The sequence below is a fragment of the Pleurodeles waltl genome, chromosome 9, assembly GCF_031143425.1.
Source record: "Pleurodeles waltl isolate 20211129_DDA chromosome 9, aPleWal1.hap1.20221129, whole genome shotgun sequence".
NCBI lineage: Eukaryota > Metazoa > Chordata > Amphibia > Caudata > Salamandridae > Pleurodeles > Pleurodeles waltl.
This window is the reverse complement of record NC_090448.1, coordinates 795107280-795130137: the sequence shown is the minus strand read 5'-3', so window position 1 is coordinate 795130137 and position 22858 is coordinate 795107280.

Genomic DNA, 22858 nt, shown 5'->3' with positions numbered 1-22858 from the left:
TATGTATAGTGGACATGTTTGGTGATGGGTGTCCATGCTTTGGTGTTGCAAGCAGGGCTTGGTGTTGGGATGGGTGGTTTGTGATAATAGGACATATGTGAGGAGTTGGAGTGATGGGGTGAGGGCGAGGGTGGGGGTATGTGTTGGCATGCAGGTAGGGTGGGGGATATGGTAGTTAAATATTTGACTTACCAGAGTCCATTCCTCCTGCTACTCCTGCAAGGCCCTCAGGATGCAGTATAGCCAAGACCTGCTCCTCCCATTTTGTTAGTTGTGGGGGAGGAGGTGGGGGTCCGCCGCAAGTCCTCTGCACTGCAATGTGGTATCTTGAGACCACAGAACGCACCTCACCTCTAGGTCGTTCCACTGCTTCCTGATGTCATCCCTTGTTCTTGTATGCTGTCCCACTGCGTTGGCCCTGTCCACGATTCTGCGCCATAGCTCCATCTTCCTAGCTATGGAGGTGTGCTGCACCTGTGATCCGAATAGCTGTGGCTCTACCCGGATGATTTCCTCCACCATAACCCTGAGCTCCTCCTCAGAAAACCTGGGGTGTCTTTGCGGTGCCATGGGGTGGTGTGGGTGATGTGTGAGGTGGTGTCTGTTGTGATGTGTGGGGTGATGTTTTGGGGTGTGTGGTGTTTTAAGCGTGGATGTGTATGAGTGATGGTGTTGTGTGCCACTGTATGCTTGTGTGGTCTTTGCTTTTATGTCTCTCTGCTTCTTCCAAATTTTTCGTTGTAAGGGTTTGTGGGTAATGTGGGTGTGTGTTTTATATTGTATTGGGTGTGTGGGTGTGGTGTGTGTATGTGTATGAGGTGTGTGTATTTTGAATTGTCCAATGTGGTTGTGTTTTGTAAATGTGTGTGTATTTTGAGCACGGCGGTGTGTACCGCCAATGGTTTACCGCGGTTGAAAGACCGCCGTGTGGATTCATGGGTCGTGATAGTGTGGGCGTATTCTTGTTGGTGTGATAGTGGAGGTTTTGTTATCGCCAGTTTATCACTGACCTTTGGTGTGGCGGACTTGTGTGGGTGTCTGGGTTTTGGTGGATTCCGAGCTGTGGGTCGTAATAGCTGCAGCGGATTTCCACGGCCGCTCCGGTGTTTTGGCAGTCTTCTGCACGGCAGTAAGCGGGATTTACCGCCAATGTTGTAATGAGGGCCAAAGTCTACTTTTGGCGTGAAAGAGCCACTTGTTATTTTTGTTTGTATTAAAAGTATACAACAGTAAACATTGTGTCATATTATGAGAAAGGAGATTCCTCAATAGTTCTTTGGTGACCAACGCAGTTATTTCCTGAGGTACAGTGTGGTTGTGGCTGCGGAGAGTCAAACTGAGTAAGTGTTTGGAAGGAGTTGTGTCTCTACCCTAGGACCTCCTTCCAAGGCCTTGATTGGAGTCACAAAAACACCTCTTGCAAAAGGCTAGCCCTGAGGGTTCTGTTGGTCTTGCTTCCGAACTGTCTCTGGTAAGCTTAATGGGTTAGATAAGGTGGTGGTAGAAACCACAGTGATGATGGCCATGTCTGTGGTGGTAGAAGTGTATGTAGAAGGACTTTACTCATTTTGTAGAGCTCCAATACATTTGGTCTATCTGTAGCTTTTTGTGATCTTCTCCAAGATCATATCTACCTTGGGGCCATAATGAGATTAGCCATTAAAAGGCATACTGAGTAAGTGTTGTTCAACCAGGAGAGACAACACAAAATAATGCTGATACTGATTTATCTGTGAGATGTGGCATCCTCATCTAAGGTGCAGCGCGTTAGCATTACAGATGCTCTTGCCTTTAGCTACAATCTCCTCTCTTTCTATTGGTCTATTGTATAAACTGAAAGACGTACTTTATATCTCCCCATTTGAGTATGACTGAGGAGTCCTTGTGAGTTAGCAAACCTCCCGCTGACTGCTGCTCTAAGGGCCACTCATTTTCCTTTTGTTTCTGTGCGCTAGCTTTCCTTGCCAAGTGGTGGGCCAACCTTTATAGGCTGCTCATATGCCCTTTTACCCTCTGTGTGCAGTACCACAGAACCTTTTAGCACAGGTCCCTTTATATACAGTAGGTCTTGTGGCCCTCTCTTATATTTTTTCTCTACTCATTGTGTTTGCGACCTTGTCTTTACTGTTGTTTTAAGTTTCAAAAGAATTAAAAAGCACAATAAGAAAATAAAGAATTAAAATTCACAATTTGGAACTGTTAACGCGTCCGTCTATGTTAAATTATACACATCAGGACTCGTTTTAGGTCGATGAACCTTTTGACCCAGTGGTGAGTCTCCGTAAGACGAAATTACCAACCATCAACATATATTTCACAAAAACCATTAAAGAATCTTCGACGCATTCATTTGTTTTCTGACTCAAATAACCACACCTCGAAAGAGGAATTTGTGAATTTTATTCCCTATTGATTACAATCTAATAATAAACGTATTATTCTTAAAACCAAGAAGCATAAAAGCATAATCACAAAGTGGCAATCATGATGAACTTTCAACATTGCGATGATCAGAATCATAGAATAGATATGTTAGAAGAGAATAGACCATAGTGCATGATAAACAACAGAATATCAGTTCAGCATAGCTACATGTCAGTCACGTCAGTTCCGTCCGTCAAATGAATACCTCATCTAACCTCAGATTAGCATTAGCATGTTGGGCTTCATGCAAAACAATTTAGAACATCAATTTGGAAAACATCTAACTAAGATACCTAATTAAACATACAGCAGTTGGTACCTAGAAAGAAAGGCATATAGATTCTGTTAGCATAAATAATTACCCTCCTCGAGTTAAGTCAGCATACAAGATCAGTCTTCGTCTTCAGGACATCAGATGGTTCATCGTCAATCTATCTAAATGGAATCAAGGGACACTCTCCTCATATGGAGGAAAGTATAATAGGGCGGGTTATGGGCTATGATAATTTTGTCTAAGTCTCAAATCACCAAATAGAGTGACAGAGTTTCTGGATGCAATTGATGTCATCCCTTCCTAACTGAACTTCGTCTCTTGTGTCATGAGTTTTTATCCCTTTTTCCATAATACATTCCCCTAAAATTCTATTGGTTATTAACTACACCCCATCATTGGTAACCAATCAAATTATTCATTAAGTAATGCATTTGTTATTTCTTGATATTGAATTGTCTTTCAATTGGTCTTCATAATCAGCATTTTTCGTAGGTGGTACGTCGGAGGTTACTTCACCATCTTGGCACACGTCTCGGGTCAGGAGTTCTTTTCCCCTCGTCTCATCGTCCTTGAGAGTGTCCATTACTGTTTCGAAGCACATATCTTTTATACTAAAAACTGCTAGCATGCGGATGGGAAGATTTCTTCATGTTTCAAATTAATACAGAAAGAACAATAGCTGGGTCATAGTCATTTGCGAGTCCACACACAGAAAAAGCAGGAAAAATAAGCTTTAAATGAGAGTTACACGGCTAGTTCGCAACTCATGCTAACTTAAGACATACACGTTTTAATGAATACAGTTTTGATTGTAATAATGCATATATCTTATTATTATTATTATTATTATTCAACATTAGTGTTCATAAATGAGTAAATCTTCACGTTTATTAATGCATTTTAATTATTATTTATTAATATTGCTTCGCCAAATGTAAGTGTTTCACGTCTATAATATATGATATTTATACTACGCTCTCTCAGTCCCTCCTCTGATGACGCACGTCATCACACAATTCTTGATTTTCAGTTTTTCACCTTGCGCATAATGCGCATTTCAACATCTTGCCCTTTATGTGAACTTTCCCATATTTCATTGAACATTTTCTCTCTTTCACTTTCTTCATTCTGTTTGACTCTTTTTGACAAGTTTCTTCTAATTTTGTCGTTAATTTTGCATGCTCCCCATAATCCTAATAGACATATTAAAACAATTAGTAGTCCCCACATAATTTTTGCAAGAACACCATTCCAAATATTGGTAAACCAGTTTCCTACCCGGGCAATTCCTTTTCCAAACTTTTCCCAAACTCCAGGTTCTTTCAGTTCCTTCAAATCTGTACTATCTCTAGTCAGGTTAGTAAGCATGTTTCTAATTTTCTTACTATTATCAGGTATGTAAGAGCAGCAGTGACGTTCATTAAGCATTTTGCACACACCTCCATTCTTTGCTAAAAGAATGTCTAAAGCAAGCCGATTTTGAAGAGTCATAGCTCTTTCTGCAGCGAGTTCAGTATCCATTAATAATATTTCTCCTGTAAAGTTTGTCAGCATGTTATCCACAATAGTAGACAACTTTTGAATTTTCATAGAATTTAAAATAACCCCAACTGATGGTATTATTGCTCCAAATATGTCACCAATGACAGCAGCCACTGATTCTCGTTTTTGTCTAGAATGTTGTATTTCAGAAGATTTAGGTATCTGTTTTAAGTCATCAATCTGGTATATCTTTGGGAAAACTATTCCCAAATAACATGTCCCATACCATCCCTTTGGGAGACGATAATATGCATTTAACCCACAGATGTAATAGATTCCAGGAATCGCTGGGTCTTGTCCATTTAACATGAAGGTCCATTTACTCTGAAACAAAAACACATGCCTACATTCACTCGTACCCACAAACAAATTGTCTTGATCAGATTTTGGTCTGTATATACATAGCCTACCTACGTGTAATGCATCTATAGCTAACTTGCCTTGTGTTTTAATGGCAGTGAAAGCATAATCATTTGCATAAGTACGTTTTTCTAAACCTTTTTCTAATTTCTCTTTTAGTGCTTTGCGTCTATCATCTTTGTGATCTAAAAAGCTTTTCTCTACAGAAGACAGTAAGCATGTTAAATTGTTGCGGTGTGCATAAGCAGTTCCAAATGTTAGTGTTGGCTCAAAGAATCCTCTGACTATTTTTATATCATGCTCTTTAGCTAGCTTATTTAGGAATTCAATTACAGGCACAAAAGAAAACACAACATCCAGATTCGAATAGAAGTATTGTACATGCTCTTGATTATAGAATCTCGTTAGTAACAGGCTGCAGCTAATTCCATAAGTAAGAGGGAGACTATGATAAGTAACCCCCTCCTGTACAGATGAAGGAATTTTAGTACACACATAACAATCTCTCGTATCCATAGTTTCCACATACTCATTTAATAAGCGATAGGAGACATTAGTAGAAAGTTCCCTCTTCGTATTAGTTCCCTCATGAAGATGTTTAATATCTTGTTCGAATTTCTCCCACGGTGATAATTTATTAGTTGTAGTGGTAGTCTCAGATTTTGAAGTTGCATTAATAGTTTCACTCTCTCTCCACGGCATTCCCACAATCACTCCCACAATCATTATTGCGCATACAACACCTATCATAAGTCCTAACCAACCACACACTTTACTTCCTTTGTTACTATAAGCCATGTTTGTATAGAATCAGAATAGCAGATCAACAATCAACTTAAGATGGCAAACTCTTTCTGCGTATTTACAGCGTCTTCTCTCACTCCAGGACCCTTTTTGTCAATTCAGGTTAGCAGCTTGTCGTAATCAGGTTTCTTATAAGTCAAATCCAGGTTTAATTGTCTCTTTCCGGTAGGTTTATAAAGTCTCTTTTCTTTTGATATATTTTCTGCAGAGTTTTCCTGTTGTTTTCCTTCAGGTACCGTAGTATTGGCCAGGTACTTCTCGATCAAAACAGAATGCCAAGAATTCTTGTTGCCATTCAGAGGTTGTAGCATATGCCCATTCAGGACCTGTGTACCTTCGGTTTGCTATTCTCTTTCTTTTTAACCTTCGTTCACCTTGCTGTTCCCCTTCACTCAGATCATCCACCTGTGAGGTATCGCTTTCTTCTATTATTGTCTCGTTCGTTCATTTTCTTATTCTAAAAGGCGACTTTTCCGGCCATGTATCACCTCTATGTGTCTTGTTTCGGTGATTTCCTTCAGGACGTTGGACAGCACCCTCCTCTTGTGATATGGGCCCATATTTATACTTTTTGACGCTAAACTGCGCTAACGCAGTTTAGCGTCAAAAAATTTAGCGCCGTCTAACGCCATTCTGAAGCGCCATGCGGGCGCCGTATTTATGGAATGGCGTTAGCCGGCGCAAGCAGACCGGCGCTGCCTGGTTTGCGTGGAAAAAAACCACGTACACCAGACAGCGCCGGCGTAGGGGGAAAATGGCGTATGGGCGTCTTAAAATGGGGCAAGTCAGGTTACGTCGAAAAAATCGTCGTAACCCGACTTGCGCCATTTTTTTTCGACGCCCATCCCCCATCAACATGACTCCTATCATTGTAAAGATAGGAGTCATGCCCCCTTGCCCAATGGCCATGCCCAGGGGACTTCTGTCCCCTGGGCATGGTCATTGGGCATAGTGGCATGTAGGGGGGCACAAATCAGGCCCCCCTATGCCACAAAAAATAAATAAAAAATACTTACCTGAACCTACCTTAATGTCCATGGGATGGGTCCCTCCGTCCTTGGGTGTCCTCCTGGGGTGGGCAAGGGTGGCAGGGGGGGTCCCTGGGGGCAGGGGAGGGCACTCTGGGCTCATTTTGAGCCCACTTGTCCCTTAACGCCATGCCTGACCCAGGCGTTAAAAAGCGGCGCAAATGCGCCGTTTTTGGCCACGCCCACTCCCGGGCGTCATTTTTGCCCGGGAGTATAAATACCACGTAAAGGCCTGGGAGTCATTTTTTAAGACGGGAACGCCTCCCTTGCATATCATTAACGCAAGGAAGGGGTTCACGCTAAAAAATGACGCACACTCCAGGCACTTTGGCGCCCGAAGCGTCTAACGCCATAGTATAAATATGGCGTTAGTTGGCGTTAGTTTAGCGTCGAATTTGCGTCGAAAAAAACGACGCAAATTCGGCGCAACCAGAGTATAAATACGGCCCATGGTGTTTTCTCTCGATAGGCTTGGAATTCGATCAGAAGAGTCTGATTCGTTTTGATTTGGATTTGTCACTATTCCGTTTCTCTCTCCTTCTTGTTCAATACTGTATTCTGGTTCTGAATTGTATTCGTCTGCTTCTGGGAGAACCTCTCCTTGTCTTTGTTTTCCTGCTGCCTCCACTGAGATTGGCACTCCGTCACCTCTCTCGAACTCTCTGATAGTGTGAGGGACGCGGCTGTTCTCAGCGGGCTCTCCTGTAGTCTCAGATCTTTCTTGACTGATCTCTGATTCTGAGACTTCTTCTCTCGAAGTTGCTGTACCGGAATTTTCAAGTTCCTCTTCAACAGGACACGTTACCTTCTTTGTGTGGCTGGCATGTATCCAGTTGGGAACCCCGGCACACTTCACAGCAGTAGTGGTTGTCAATATCACTTGATATGGCCCTTTCCAACGCGGCTCAAGACACGATTTTCTTACGTGTTTCTTGACAACCACCCAATCTCCAGCTTGCAGAGAGTGTCCTGGTTCGCCGATTGGTGGTAACGTGTTAGCTTCTACTTGGTGAGAGAAAGAGCGTATCACGTCAGCTAAATTTTTGCAGTAATCCAACACCATATCATCTGTAATATTTACTAGTGCATTTGCAGGTACCGCTGGTAGCCTCATTGCTCTACCCATGAGGATTTCATGGGGGGACAATCCTGTTTTCTTATCTGGTGTGTTTCTCATGGACATCAGTACTAGCGGTAATGCATCTGGCCACTTCATGTTTGTTGCTGCACACATTTTCGCTATTCTTGATTTTAAGGTACCATTCATCTGTTCAACTAGTCCTGATGCTTCAGGGCGATAGCTACATTCTAACTTCTGCTCGATGTTGAGTGCTGCACACAGAAGCTTGATCACCTCGTTGTCAAAGTGTCTTCCCCTATCTGATTCTATAGAAACCGGGAACCCGAATCGTGGTATTAATTCCCTCAGTAATAGTTTTGCAACTGTGAGACTGTCATTTCTACGTGTAGGGTATGCCTCAATCCAATGACTGAAAACACACACAATCACCAACACGTACTTCAATCCTCCACAAACAGGCATTTCAATGAAATCCATTTGTATTCTATTAAATGGACCTCCAGCTCTTCCAATGTGACTCAAATTTACCACTGTTCCCTTTCCAGCATTCATCTGTTGACAGATAATGCACCTGTGACAAGTAATTTCTGCGGCATGTCTGAATTTTGGATTAAACCAATCAACTTTAAAAGATCTGATCATGGCGTCTCTTCCTAAATGTGCTTGCCCATGATATATTCGGGCAAATTGTGACAGTAAACTATTAGGTAAGACCAATTTTCCATCATCTGAGACCCATATATCATCTGCTCTTTGTGTGCATTGCATTTTCTGCCAGGAGCGTTTTTCTTCTTTGTTAGCACGGTTTTGTAGTGTCTTTAACTCATCTAAAGTATCAACCACTTGTAATGCTAGATTCAAAGTTGTGTCATTTTCAGGCTGAGGTAGCAATTCCCACTGTTCTTTGAATGATATACAATTTAATGCACAAAATCTTGCTACCTGATCTGCATAATCATTCCCCATTGACACAAAGTCTTGTGATCTGGTGTGAGCACTGCACTTTACCACGGCAACTTCAAGAGGTAACTGAATTGCATGTAACAAATCTCTTATCTGTTCTCCATTTTTCACAGGTGATCCGGAAGAGGTCATGAAACCCCTTTGTGACCAGATCTGACCAAAATCATGTACAATTCCAAATCCATACCTACTGTCAGTATAAATTGTAACTTTCAAATTTACAGCAGCATGGCAGGCCTTTGTAAGAGCTATTAATTCTGCCACTTGTGCTGAAAATACCTTTCCAAGCCAGGAGGCTTCGACTATGCCAGACATTGTACACACTGCATAGCCAGCTCTTGTTCCAGTTGAATCTCTTAAACAGGACCCATCCACGAACATAATGCAATCATTTTCTTTTAATTGGGTGTCCTGTATGTCTGGGCGAGGTTTGGTACAGAGGTCAGTCACCTCGAGACAATCATGCTCAAATTCTTCCCCCTCTTTGATTTCTGTATTTTCATTGGGAAGCAGAGTTGCCGGGTTCAGTACTGTGCATCTTTTCAGTGTAACATTTGGTGATCCCAAAATAATCGTCTCATATTTGGTAAGTCGTGCATTTGTCATGTGCTGTGTTTTCGTTCTTGTCAACAAGATTTCAACAGAATGTGGAACCAAAACTGTCAAAGGGTATCCCATTACTATGCCCTCACATTGGGAAAGGCTTTGACCAACTGCTGCAACTGCTCGCAAACAACCCGGTAGGGCTGCTGCGACAGGGTCCAAAGTAGCTGAAAAATATGCTACAGGGCGGTTTGCATCTCCGTGGACCTGTGTTAAAACAGACAAAGAACAAGCATCACGTTAATGACAAAACAACAGAAAAGGTTTTTCATAATCAGGCATCCCTAATACTGGGGCCCTGCACATGCATTCTTTCAGCTCAAGGAATGACTCAAGTTCTTCTTTTGTCAAAGTGATTGTATATGGCTCATCTTTGACATCTTTTCCTGTCAGTTTTATTAAGGGTTTTGCAATGATTGAGAAATTGGGTATCCATTGGCGGCAATAACCCACCATTCCCAAAAACATCCTGACATCTCTTTTTGTTGTTGGGGGATTCATTTGTATGACAGCTGTTATTCTCTCCTTTGATATTCTTCGGGATCCTTTCTCAATTAGATGCCCCAAATATTTTACTTCTTTCTGACAGTACTGCAGCTTCTTAGGTGACACCTTATGCCCGTTTCTTCCCAAATGGTTCAATAATGCAATGGTATCATATTTGCAACTGTCTCTGGTTTTGGATGCAATCAACAAGTCATCAATGTACTGCACAAGAGTTGAATTAAAAGGTAGTACAAGAGGTTCCAAATCCTTCTTTAAGATCTGATTAAAGATAGATGGCGATTCAGAAAACCCTTGAGGGATTCTGCACCAACTGTACACCTTATCTAGGAATTTGAAACTGAACAAAAATTGGCTTTCCTCATGCAGTGGTATTGAGAAAAATGCTTGTGATAGGTCTACTACGGTAAACCATTCAGCATCGCAAGGAACTTGGAACATTATTACCGCTGGGTTAGGAACCACAGGGCAGCATTTTATCACAATTTCATTTATTTTTCTCAAATCCTGCACAATCCGAATTTTCCCACAGGGCTTTTTCAAACCCATAATAGGTGAGTTACATGGACTGCTCAAAACTTCTTTCAAAACTCCTTGCCTGACAAAATCTGCAATAATCTGTGTCACTTCGATGAGTACGTCTTGAGTCATGTGATATTGTGGTACTTGTGGGAATACTGCATTTGGTTTTATCTGCACCTTGACTGGTTTAACTCCTTTAATTAATCCAACCTCCTTTCCTGTCAAATCCCACACTCTCTCTGTTACGGACCCTTGTAGGTCAGCAGGTAAGTCGATTAGTGTGAACACTGGGAATAAGGTAATTAGAGGGTAATCTTCGCTCGTCTCCCCTCCTCCTATGAGCTGGTCCTCATCACCTTCATCATCACTGTTTGTCTGAACTTCTATTCCATCGTTGGAACAGGTAATTGAACATTTAGTTTTACATAGTAAGTCCCTTCCCAGCAGGGATACTGGACTTGAGTCGCATACGACAAACCTATGCAGGCCTTGGAAATTTCCAATTTCAACCTGTACTGGATCGGTAATTGGATTTGTCAAATACTGATTAGCCACACCAACCACTCGTATTGTGCGTCCTGATAAAGGTAACCTTGGTACTTCCATACTGCGGACTGTAGAGCGTGTAGCTCCAGTGTCAACCAAAAATGAAACCTTATAGCCCATTACTTTTCCTTCTACATATGGGCCTCTCTGATCTACTTCTAATGAGGCTGCGAGCCTACACTCTTCACTGTCTGAACTGTCATCTGACCATTCGTCATTCGTCTCATTTTCACCTCGCAATGGGAATTGCTGTACAGTGTTGTTTTGACTCGACACCTGAACTGTGACCTGCTGAGGAAGCATCACCTGTTGCTGACCCATCGGGGCTAGAGGTAGCTGCATTTGCTGTCTAGGCACCATAGGAATCTGCTGTTGCATTGGTTGTACTGACACAGTTTGGAACCGTGGCGTCTGCATTTGCTGCATGGGTTGTACCCCTGACATCTGCGTCAAATTATTTTGATAATTCTGATTTTGTTGTCTCATTCTTGGACCTCGTGGATTCTGTTGTGCCCCAACATTCATGCTCTGCTGAACTGTACCATCATGCACAATATTTGGACAATCCCACTTCCAATGTCCCATGCCCCCGCACGCGTGACATGGTGACATCCTCTTCACTACTTCCCCATCATTTTGAATGGCAACATTATTCATGTCTAAATTACGATTCACAAAGCCTCGACCTCTACCTCTCGGCTGTACCTGAAACCCACCGTTCATTTGCGGTTGCTGATGCATCATTTGCTGAACACCATTTCCCTGAATTCCAGCCTGTGCGGCTCTTATCTGCATCACCATCACCTTTTCTTTCAGCTTTTTCTGTTTTAACTCAATTTCATCACTACAGTATTTCGCATACTGCAACACCTCGTCAATCGGTTTAGCTTGCCAACAAATCAAATGGTTCTTAATCATCTGACCAACCTCTGGTCTCAGCCCTTCAACAAATCTGAACACAAGATGATTCATGTCCTTCGGCTCGATCGTTTCAGTACCACTGTAATGTTTAAATGCTTTTAGCAATCTCTCATAATAGGCATGTATTGACTCCTTAACCTCTTGCGAAGTCCGGTCGATTTTCTGCCAATCGGTCACCTTCGGTGACACCTTTTGTTTAAAAAACTCAATCACTTTATGATAATATTTCATCACCTCTTCAGAAGGTGCTCCTGTCGCCTTATCCCTTGCCGGTTCCTTTGTGGGCCAATCCATCCCTCTTTTGCCCTCAAGCCACAAATCTGGTGAAACAATAATCTCAAATAAAGTATTCAAGTCCTCCCAAAGACATTTTGCGAGCTTCACAAATCTATCTGTCTGCTGATACCATTCGATCGGTTTTTCTCTCAACCTCGGGTAATCGTTTGTAAAGGACAAAATATCTCCCCTGGACCATGGCACATGGACTAAAACACCACCAGCTGTTTCTCTCATGGGCAGGATTTTTACTGAATCCAGATTGGGTGTGGTCGCTGTTTCAATAGACCGTGGGCTATCCCTTTTCCCTTTGTCTTTTTTCTTTGCCCATCGGTTTTCCCATTTCTCTAATGCTCCCCAGATTTGCGTACTCTGCAGCAATTCTTTCAGGTGTGTCTGCATGCCTGCGGATCTCATGTGTTCAAAATCTTTTGTGTCAAAGTCTAATCTGTAGCTTCGTTTCAAATGTTTCGTGTTCCCAATATCGATGTTGTATTTGTCTGCCAGATTCGTTAATCTCTGGTGTATTTTTCCCACTTCTTTGGTAATCTTAGGGCATAAGTATCTCAGTTCTGCCTCAGTGTAAGATTCTAATCTGTTCACCCCCTTTGTTCCTTCCACCAACTCAGCAGCTTCTGCACTTAGCCGTACCAGATTCAGGTATTCGTCTTGTTTTTCTTTTTCAGGATTGACATCGGTTACTGTAGTTGCTGTAGCCTTTTGTGATGTACAAGTTTTCTCTAACCACTCATTTAACTGTTGTACTGTAAAACCCTGCAGTGAAATGTTCCCTGTATGTATCATTGGAGTATATGAGGTATTTGTACTTATGGTTTGAGGAGTCAAGACTCCCAAACCTGCTTGCCGCATTGCCTCAAGAGGTGCCCCTATTGGACTGAGGTCCATTAAGGGTCTTGATCGCTCAGAAACCTGACCTCCCTGGGCCATTATTTGTGGAGTTCTAACAGACCCTCCTCTTATGGCTTCACGGGTCATGACTCCCTGTTCACATGTCCTTGTTCTCTCTTGGGCATATAACGGTACTGGGGGACCAACAGTGATAGGTAGTGATATTGCGGCAGGTGTCTGACCTGATCCCAGGCTTCTAGGAGCTTCAACACCATAGGTCTGCTCTAATAATCCCGGTGCAGGTTCTTTCAAAGGACCCGCTACTGGGTTATACCCCGGTATCAGTTGTGGTGGTTGTGACACTAACTGTGGGGTTGACTCGATCTGAACCAATCTTGGTTTTGTATATATCGGGTCTGGCGGCACCACCAAGTTCGTAGTAGTCTCGAGTACTGGAACATCAGGATAAATTCTTTTTATCTGTGGTGGAGGTTGTAACTGTATCGGTACGTCTGGTGCAGTAGGTACACTGTCACCATTCTGTATCAAAGCTGTATCGCTAGTCTGTACCGTATCAGTAACTCCCTTCTCCTGTGTCTGGTTCCCCGGATCCACGCTAGTGCTCGGAACATTGTCACTCACCGCATAAGGTGGTGGTCGGTCATGCAGTAACCTATCCATAAACTCCTCATCCTCTGAATCATCCTCTTCTTCCCAGGTCCTTTTTTGTTCTTTAACTTTGTCTGAGTCTTTGTTAGTTTTGCAAGAAGCTTTCTTTCCCTGTGTCTCTTCTCCCTGTGTTATCGCTGGAAACAGCTTTAACCCATCTACGATTCCCCGTCTCCACATCTTATTCTCGTTATCCCATCTTGCTTCTGCATACGATTTCTCTGCTCTTGTCAATCTCCTGTGAAACCTTTCCTGCCTATGTTTAAGAGCCATCAGATCCCAGATCGCTAGAGCCTCGTATTGTGCCGGTCTCGGAGGTGGTTTCTGTGTACTTAACATCCACCTTAAGTTTTCTAATACCTTTTGATTGAACGTCCCATGTTCCGGAAACGCTAGACACCCTTCTTTTTCTGTCAACTTGCGCCATTGTTTTAACCACAAACAAGGTGCAACACCTTTTTCCTCCACAACTGTATAAGCTGGAGTACCCTCGGGCGGTGTAGATTCCCCATCTGTTGCAACGATGTACACATCTCCCCTCAAAGCGCTTTTGAATGCCTTAACAAAATTCATTTTATTTTAGATTTAATCAGGAAACGGCTTAGTTCCCAGGACACTCTTCACCTGCCCTTTGCTCACCCTATTGCCTCTCACGAACGGCAGCCAATCCGTGCGCAACCCCTCTCAACATCTGACCTATCCCAGCGCGGCACCACTGACGTCACACTCATACACACTGCAGCTGACAAAGTCTTGCGGCTTGTCCACACCTCACTAACTTCTTATAACTCATACAAACTAATGCGATTTATTGCAGACACCTTAAATGACAATACAAATCTGCCAATTTACTACAGGAAGGGTAACACATTCGCTTCAGAACTTTACAGAGATTTCACTTGAAGCCTCGGCCGCTACTTTCTCCTTCTCAGTTCCCTCATACGCAAGCAGAATTCGACCCGCAAATCCTACTCTCGACTTGTCAATGACTCCTTCTAGTGCACTTTAGAACTTGTCAAATCTCCATCGAAGGTTTCACACATACGTTGTGGCGCAAACTTGACTTGTCAACCACACCCGATTGACCTATTAAATTGCACAGATTACAACATAAACCATATTTTTCATCCTACTCCGGAGTCTTAGACCTCAACAGGCCTTTACCTTTACCAACCACGTGGATAATTTTGAACAATAAGCGCTGTATTCACATGAAGTTCGCCGACTTCCCTACTCTCATACTGTGGAGTACGCCCACTCCTGCTAAACAACACTTATTTTGGTCTAAATACGCACACTCTTCACAATCTCCTGCAAGAGGCATAAGCTTTGAGCAAGCGCAAAGACCCTAACCACACATACTATGGCGCCGAGAACATTCCCAACTCATCTTAGGCAGGCTCCGAGATCCCAGGAAAGCCCATGGAGAACCTAGCCATTCATCGTTTTGCCAAATTTCATTATCACAGAAAACAAAATTAACAATGAAAACTCCGTCCTAGGGCCCCCAAGGGCCAAACCGTCGCTCTGCTACCAGAACTGTTAACGCGTCCGTCTATGTTAAATTATACACATCAGGACTCGTTTTAGGTCGATGAACCTTTTGACCCAGTGGTGAGTCTCCGTAAGACGAAATTACCAACCATCAACATATATTTCACAAAAACCATTAAAGAATCTTCGACGCATTCATTAGTTTTCTGACTCAAATAACCACACCTCGACAGAGGAATTTGTGAATTTTATTCCCTATTGATTACAATCTAATAATAAACGTATTATTCTTAAAACCAAGAAGCATAAAAGCATAATCACAAAGTGGCAATCATGATGAACTTTCAACATTGCGATGATCAGAATCATAGAATAGATATGTTAGAAGAGAATAGACCATAGTGCATGATAAACAACAGAATATCAGTTCAGCATAGCTACATGTCAGTCACGTCAGTTCCGTCCGTCAAATGAATACCTCATCTAACCTCAGATTAGCATTAGCATGTTGGGCTTCATGCAAAACAATTTAGAACATCAATTTGGAAAACATCTAACTAAGATACCTAATTAAACATACAGCAGTTGGTACCTAGAAAGAAAGGCATATAGATTCTGTTAGCATAAATAATTACCCTCCTCGAGTTAAGTCAGCATACAAGATCAGTCTTCGTCTTCAGGACATCAGATGGTTCACCGTCAATCTATCTAAATGGAATCAAGGGACACTCTCCTCATATGGAGGAAAGTATAATAGGGCGGGTTATGGGCTATGATAATTTTGTCTAAGTCTCAAATCACTAAATAGAGTGACAGAGTTTCTGGATGCAATTGATGTCATCCCTTCCTAACTGAACTTCGTCTCTTGTGTCATGAGTTTTTATCCCTTTTTCCATAATACATTCCCCTAAAATTCTATTGGTTATTAACTACACCCCATCATTGGTAACCAATCAAATTATTCATTAAGTAATGCATTTGTTATTTCTTGATATTGAATTGTCTTTCAATTGGTCTTCATAATCAGCATTTTTCGTAGGTGGTACGTCGGAGGTTACTTCACCATCTTGGCACACGTCTCGGGTCAGGAGTTCTTTTCCCCTCGTCTCATCGTCCTTGAGAGTGTCCATTACTGTTTCGAAGCACATATCTTTTATACTAAAAACTGCTAGCATGCGGATGGGAAGATTTCTTCATGTTTCAAATTAATACAGAAAGAACAATAGCTGGGTCATAGTCATTTGCGAGTCCGCACACAGAAAAAGCAGGAAAAATAAGCTTTAAATGAGAGTTACACGGCTAGTTCACAACTCATGCTAACTTAAGACATACACGTTTTAATGAATACAGTTTTGATTGTAATAATGCATATATCTTATTATTATTATTATTATTATTATTATTATTATTATTCAACATTAGTGTTCATAAATGAGTAAATCTTCACGTTTATTAATGCATTTTAATTATTATTTATTAATATTGCTTTGCCAAATGTAAGTGTTTCACGTCTATAATATATGATATTTATACTATGCTCTCTCAGAACCAAATTACAGTTGCTTTTACAAACAGAAATACTGCAGATTCCCAGTATGGCCAGGTGAGTATGTTTCTAATTCCAACACTGTCTACGTAAATATTTTGTTACCCATCATAGTATCCACTGTTACAGCCTCTGGTGTATACTGAGAGCCTATGGCATTCTTTAGCATATATTTTTCATCACAAGCTTTTATGATAGTTGTACCTGCAAGGTGGATAACAGTGAGTATAATGTCAAAGTCAAGACTGGTGTGAGATAGGGAGTCGTAATGTCAGTGTTGATTTTCCACCTAGTCATCAACTGGATGATACAAAAACACAACTGTAGACTAATCCACAGGCATCAGATGTACCTTACTCTCTACACTGGAGGACCTTGACTATGCTGATGACTTAGTCTTTCTCTCTCACTCAGACCAGCATATGAGGGAAAAGATGTCTCGCTTCAACATCCATGCACAGCAAACGGGCCTGAAGATCGACACAAAGAAATCAGAATTCATTTCATTGAACATCCCAAACCCTCTTCAGTCAAGGTGGATGGAGAGGTCCTAGCCATGACTGAAGAGTTCACCTACCAAGGCAGTACTATCAGACATGATGGAGTGGCAGGTAGAGACATCAAGCGCAGACTGAACATGTCCAGGAAGGCCTCCAGCACGCTGAACAATGTGTGGAAGTCATTCCAGTACAGCACCAACACCAAGAAGAGGCTTTACCAGAGCTGCATTCTGTTCACATTTCATGTATAGATCAGAATGCTGGTGGATGATGAAAAGCGACATCACCAAACTGTCAGCCTTCCACACCAGTAACCTGAGAAGAATCTTGTGCATTGTCTGGCTGCAAAGCATCTTCACCTAAGAACCTCTCACTAGATTCATGCTAGAGAGCACAGGCACCATCATTATGAGAAAAAGGTATAGAGGCTTAGGACACATCATCATCAGAGAACAAGACTCTGTCACAAGAACTCCACTCGATCTCTGAAAGCAAACTGAAGAGAAGCAGACCATAGGACACCTGGAATCGAACTGTGGCTCTGCCATGTGCACCAGACCAGTACCCTTCCAGATGAATCTGCAACTCCAGATCTGCTATAGGCCACATCTCTCTTTGTGCTCCTCAACACCTCCTCAGAGTCATGATTTTTGCCCTCCCTGCCACCAGGATATATCTATAGACGACCAGTGTTGCCACCACTTCACATTCTTCAGGTACTTTTGGTGCCCTCCAATCTTGGCGCTCAAAGGAAAACAAGCTGAGCTTTGCAATCCTCCATAAGCAGCCCCATCACAGGAAGGCAGCCTGAAAAGCTGCTCCTCGCCATTCCGCAACACCTTTGATTGAATAGTGCTCAAGGCAACTGGTTCTTCCGAAATCTCTCCCTAAGAATAGGTGACCATCTTGGATGAGAGCAAACCAAGCCTTATTGATCAGTGTTTTAAAATTCTAACTTGTCTTTCTAAATGTTTTAAGCATTGGCAGGGTGTATTGTACATTCAATCAGTGACAATAATTCCATAAGGAAATCATTTTCTTCCTCTTTTACTACAATTAGAACATTGCAAAGCAGTGCTCTGAGTTAATAATAGGTAGGCATATGTCTCATCTGGAGTTTAAGCTTTCATAGGTCCCTGTTCTAAGGCGTCATTCTCATCCAGGTCCAATGCATATATGTTTCATGCATATGTCATGTAATGATTGCTGTCAAACCCCATCTGGGGTCTGACACAGGATGAGCAGAGTATTCTTAGAAACACTGCTGTTGTTCATGTTGTGCAGGGCTTTAAGTAGGCCGATTTCCTCAAGATCTCAGACTCTGTAGTATTTTAGAACAGACATTGAAACGGGTCCCTATCTGGCCCTATATTCATGTCCTTAACTCTACTTGGAAGAACAGTGACGATTTCTGAACAATTAATGTAATAAATGTTCAGTTAATCCATTTCAGTAATTTAATTTCCTGTTCCTGTTCTATGTTTTACTGAATCTTGCATTCCATTAGATTGTTAGCTATTACCAGGAGGTTGTGTGTGCTTTTTTTTTTTTGTTCAGCAAATTATTTTTGCACAGTGTGTGCTTTGAACTGAGTCACCTCCAGAGACCGTATTACAAAAAGTGTTCTTTGGGTGTAATGAGCGTTTGCACCCCTTTGCACTCCCCCAGGGCACTTTGTTATCACAGAAGGGGCTGCAGATGCTTGTGCATCCCCTTCTCTAATGCAGATAGTGCTGGTGCACATACAGCACCATCGCTATCATGAGAGGGTGTTCCTTCATTTGCATGGGGGGGTGGCCCCATGGAAATGAGGGAATCTCTTTGCCTTTCCACCTGCGCCGTATTATAGATGCGGGTGCAAAGGCAAATAAGTCATCATGAGGCGCAGTCAGTCTGCCACACTCTCAGTGTGAACCTTGAAGGCAGCCATCTGGAGGAGGTGAAGGACTCCCCCAGATATCCCCTAGCAGCCCCCTACCGCACCCACCTGGAAGGGGATCTATAAATCCTCTTAAAAGGGCTGGGGGGTTATATCCTACACAGTGAAACACAGAATAGCTGCTTCAAAGCCATTCCATACTTCACTTGAATGAGCTGCACCCAGGGCAGGGTGAGTTCGCTTCTGCCCTGGGAGCAGCTCATTCATGCTAATACGGTGCATTCTCCTTGTTTGCCCAGGGCTCACCTTTAGAAAGGTGCACCCAGTGCAAACAAGGAAAATGCACCATATGTGTAATACGGGCCACTATTAAGATCTCTGGAGTTAAGTCTGAAGACAGTGTGAGTTTATCACAGTGCCTTTCAGGGGGTCAAAAGGGTGTTCAGAATATTTGGTTATCCAGTCCCTGGTATCACTGCAGAGCGTACACAGTCAACCACTGACAAAGCCAGCAGTCTAAGCTGGTTTTAGGTCGATGTCACTTGCTGTGTTATAGTATATCTGAATGCAAAAACAGAAAGCCCAGAGAGACCCCAAAATACCAGTTGAGTGGCACACTATGGCACTCACAGAAATTTAGCTTATGTGTTTAAGGCACACTTATAACTACATAATACATAGGCCACTCCCCTTTTAGAGACGCCCCACTTATTCCATCCCACTTATAACCCTGATGACGTGGTTGGATCAAACCATTTGGGCCCTGAGGCTGCCGATTATGCTATGCAGGAGAGTAAATTCCGAAGCTGCATGGACAGGATTACCGTTCAAACCTGGAAGATGTGAAGCATGAACTAAGGGAACCTAGTGATAGTGAAAAAAATAAGAAATTAGTGTGTAGCCGCGCCACAATGATGGTGGCTGCATATCTCTAACATACCGAGCCTCGAAGGCATCAAAGCCCATGTAATTCCTACATTAGTCAGACAGGGCCAGGACTCTGAGACAAATTCTCACGAGTAGGCCAGTGCAACGTCCACTGCAGAAACCCCAAACTAAGGGGCATATTTACAAGCCACGGGAGCATCACTTTTTGTGACACTGCAGTGGCGTTCTGCACTGCGCCATATTTACAAGGCAGCGCTAAACCACTTTTTGTGGCTTAACAATGCCTTATTAATATGGGCCCCACCAACACAGTTTTCTGTCCCAGAGGGGTGTGCAATGGGTGTTGCTGTGGCCAATCCACCGCTACACCCATTGCTTTTTTTCGCTGCCCCAGATTTACAAGGAATCATATGTCTGAGGCAGTGCCAAAAACTAACGCCACCCTAGGGCTGGTGTTAGCATTGCACAGTGAGGAGGAATACTTTTATTTCTCCTCATTATGACTTTTTCCATGTGTGCTGCATTCTGCAGCACACACGGAAGAGCAAAACGCCATGAATGATTGTTTACGTACTGGAAGGTGTCCCCGCCCCCCATAGAAGTGCCAAATCGTCATTGTAGATTGTTTATGTGCAGGAAGGGAAACATAAACAATCATAACCATCATTGCAGACTGGTGCAAGGATGCCTGCGTTGGTGCTAGGCAGCTAAATAGGCAGCTAAATTTAGTGCCAGTGCTAGGGAAAACACACAGGATGTGCCATATTTTTGTAAATACAGTACATCCCTGCGTTTCAGAACAGACGCAGCGCTGCCAATTTTGACACAGTGCCGGGCTGTGCCAGTTCCTTGTAAATCTGGCTCTAAGACTGATGACGTAACCAGATCCCAGAATTTGAATGCCGAACAGCACCAGAGACGCACAAAAATGCATCTATCCGGATAGCAGACACGCAGGGCAAGACGTGAAGGATTACGAATAAAACCACAAATTAAAGAAGTGCCTGCAATTTTGAAAGGCAGGGGTGAAACTGAGGTAGGGAAGAGCTTCAGCGCATGCTAGCTAAGTAGACTCAGCAAAACCAGGAATGAAACATCATAACAGCTAAAATCAAACACTCCTTCTAGAGTTGAAGAAAGGGGGTGTGAGACCACGAGGGGCCTGGACAGCAAAACACTAAAGTACCATGCCAGTGCCCCCTTTTTGAAGATGTACCTGTCATTGTTAAACAAAACTACCCATAAAATAAGTCTTTGGCTATAAAGAAAAGAAGCCAAATGAAAACTAAATAATAAGGGTGGAGAGCCCTTATATGAATAATAAAGGGAGAGGATGTGGCGTAACAGCCAGAGCGGCCGACCTTGGAGCAGGGGAGCCAGGTTCGAGTCTCGGCGTCGGGTCCATACCTAGCAAAAACAAGCATTTGCAATGCAATGGGTTTCACGTTTGCTCGAGTTAGAGCTATTAGGAGCACATTTAAGAGAACCTAGTACCACAGGAGCTTCACTTTTCGTGATGCTCCGGTGGCGCTAAACACTGCTCCATATTTATAAGGAAGTGTAACGCTGCTTTTTGTGGCGATATGCCTCCTTGTAAATATGAGCCCCTCTGACGCAGTTTTCTGTTTCTAAGGGGTGTGAAATGTGTCTTGCAGTGGCTGTCCCTTACTACAGATAAACTATTGATCTCTCAATGCAGACACCCTTGCACAGGCAGCTTAATTCAGCGCAGGGGGAAATGCAGGGGTGCGCCGTATTCCTGTAAATATGGCACAACCCCTGCGCTTCATAAAAATATCAGCACGCCACTGCTATTTTTGGCACAGCACAGCGCTGCGCCACTTTGGCATAAATCAGGGCCTTAGTGTTGTAAATTCCTAACTGGACTTTTCTTGCCATTTTAATGGAAAATTAAAAGTAAAACAGTTGACATATGCCGATTCAAATCGCCACAGCCGCCACGAGCGCCCTGGAGAGACACAAAAGGAGAAAGAAGTTTGCTTGCAGTCAAACATTATCCATGTAACAGGGTCGATGGCCAAAGAGGTAACAAAACTGCCCCAAGGAGGGACAAACACAAAGCATTTACTAATGATAACAAGGGATTTTTGAAAGGCAAACCTAAAAACTAGTGATAGTAATATGCATGCGGTGAGCGTGGTTAAAAGCCCACAAATAGATTACAACAGGCCAAAGCGCTTGCGCGCTCGACCTAATGAATGTTTCCTTGTGTAATGTAATTGGTGTGTAATGGGCTACGGGTAGAGCTGCGCTATATAAAACTTCAAATAAAATAAAATAACCCTGCTACCAGTAGGTAAGTGACTTACCCCACTGCACATTGTACTTTGCTCTTGACTAAGAAACCCGAATACTCACAAAAACAAGGTAGTAGCAAATGGAAAGACGAAGGCCCTCATTACGACCGTGGCAGTCAGTGATAAAGTGGTGGTAATACTGCCAACAGGCTGGTGGTAACTACCTCCAAATTATGAACAGGGCGGTCATATCTCTGAAAGACAGCCAATGTTCCACACCGACCAGGGCGGAAACAATAGGCACCATGGCAGTAGCCACCTGCAGCCAGGTGGAAGACAAAGTTCTGCCCACCATATTATGACACAACACTCCGCCACCTTTTCCGGGGCGGTACCAATGCCATCAAAAGCCTGGTGGAAACACATCATAGAAGTGAAGGGACTCACCATTGGAGACACAGGGAAGAACCACGCCGCCATGGAACCAGAACTGCATGTATTCCCGATGATCTTCTATGTTATGCTCCACCTGGAACACCAACGCCGGCGAAGACAACAACTGTGAGTACAGCCACCTGGCACACAAGGGAGGGGGGGGAGGAAAATGAGAGTGACACACACACGTCATACACACAACCAGATGCATTACAAAAACAATTTATCTCTGTAAATCGGCTGAATAATGCAAAGACAACAGGAATGGACGAAAATGATTGTAATAAGATCAACACTAAATTAATGCTTCGATTTGGCAACACAACAGATATGTACAAAAAAGGGACACTGCCCAGTCCTCAGTTCACAGTGGCCAAATGGTCACAGGGCAAAGATCAAGGCCCCACTCGTTCCCTGCACCAATACGGAGGGAACACTGCAGGGGCATCAGTTGGCAAATAGGCAGGCACCTCATGGGGAGGGGGAGCACGT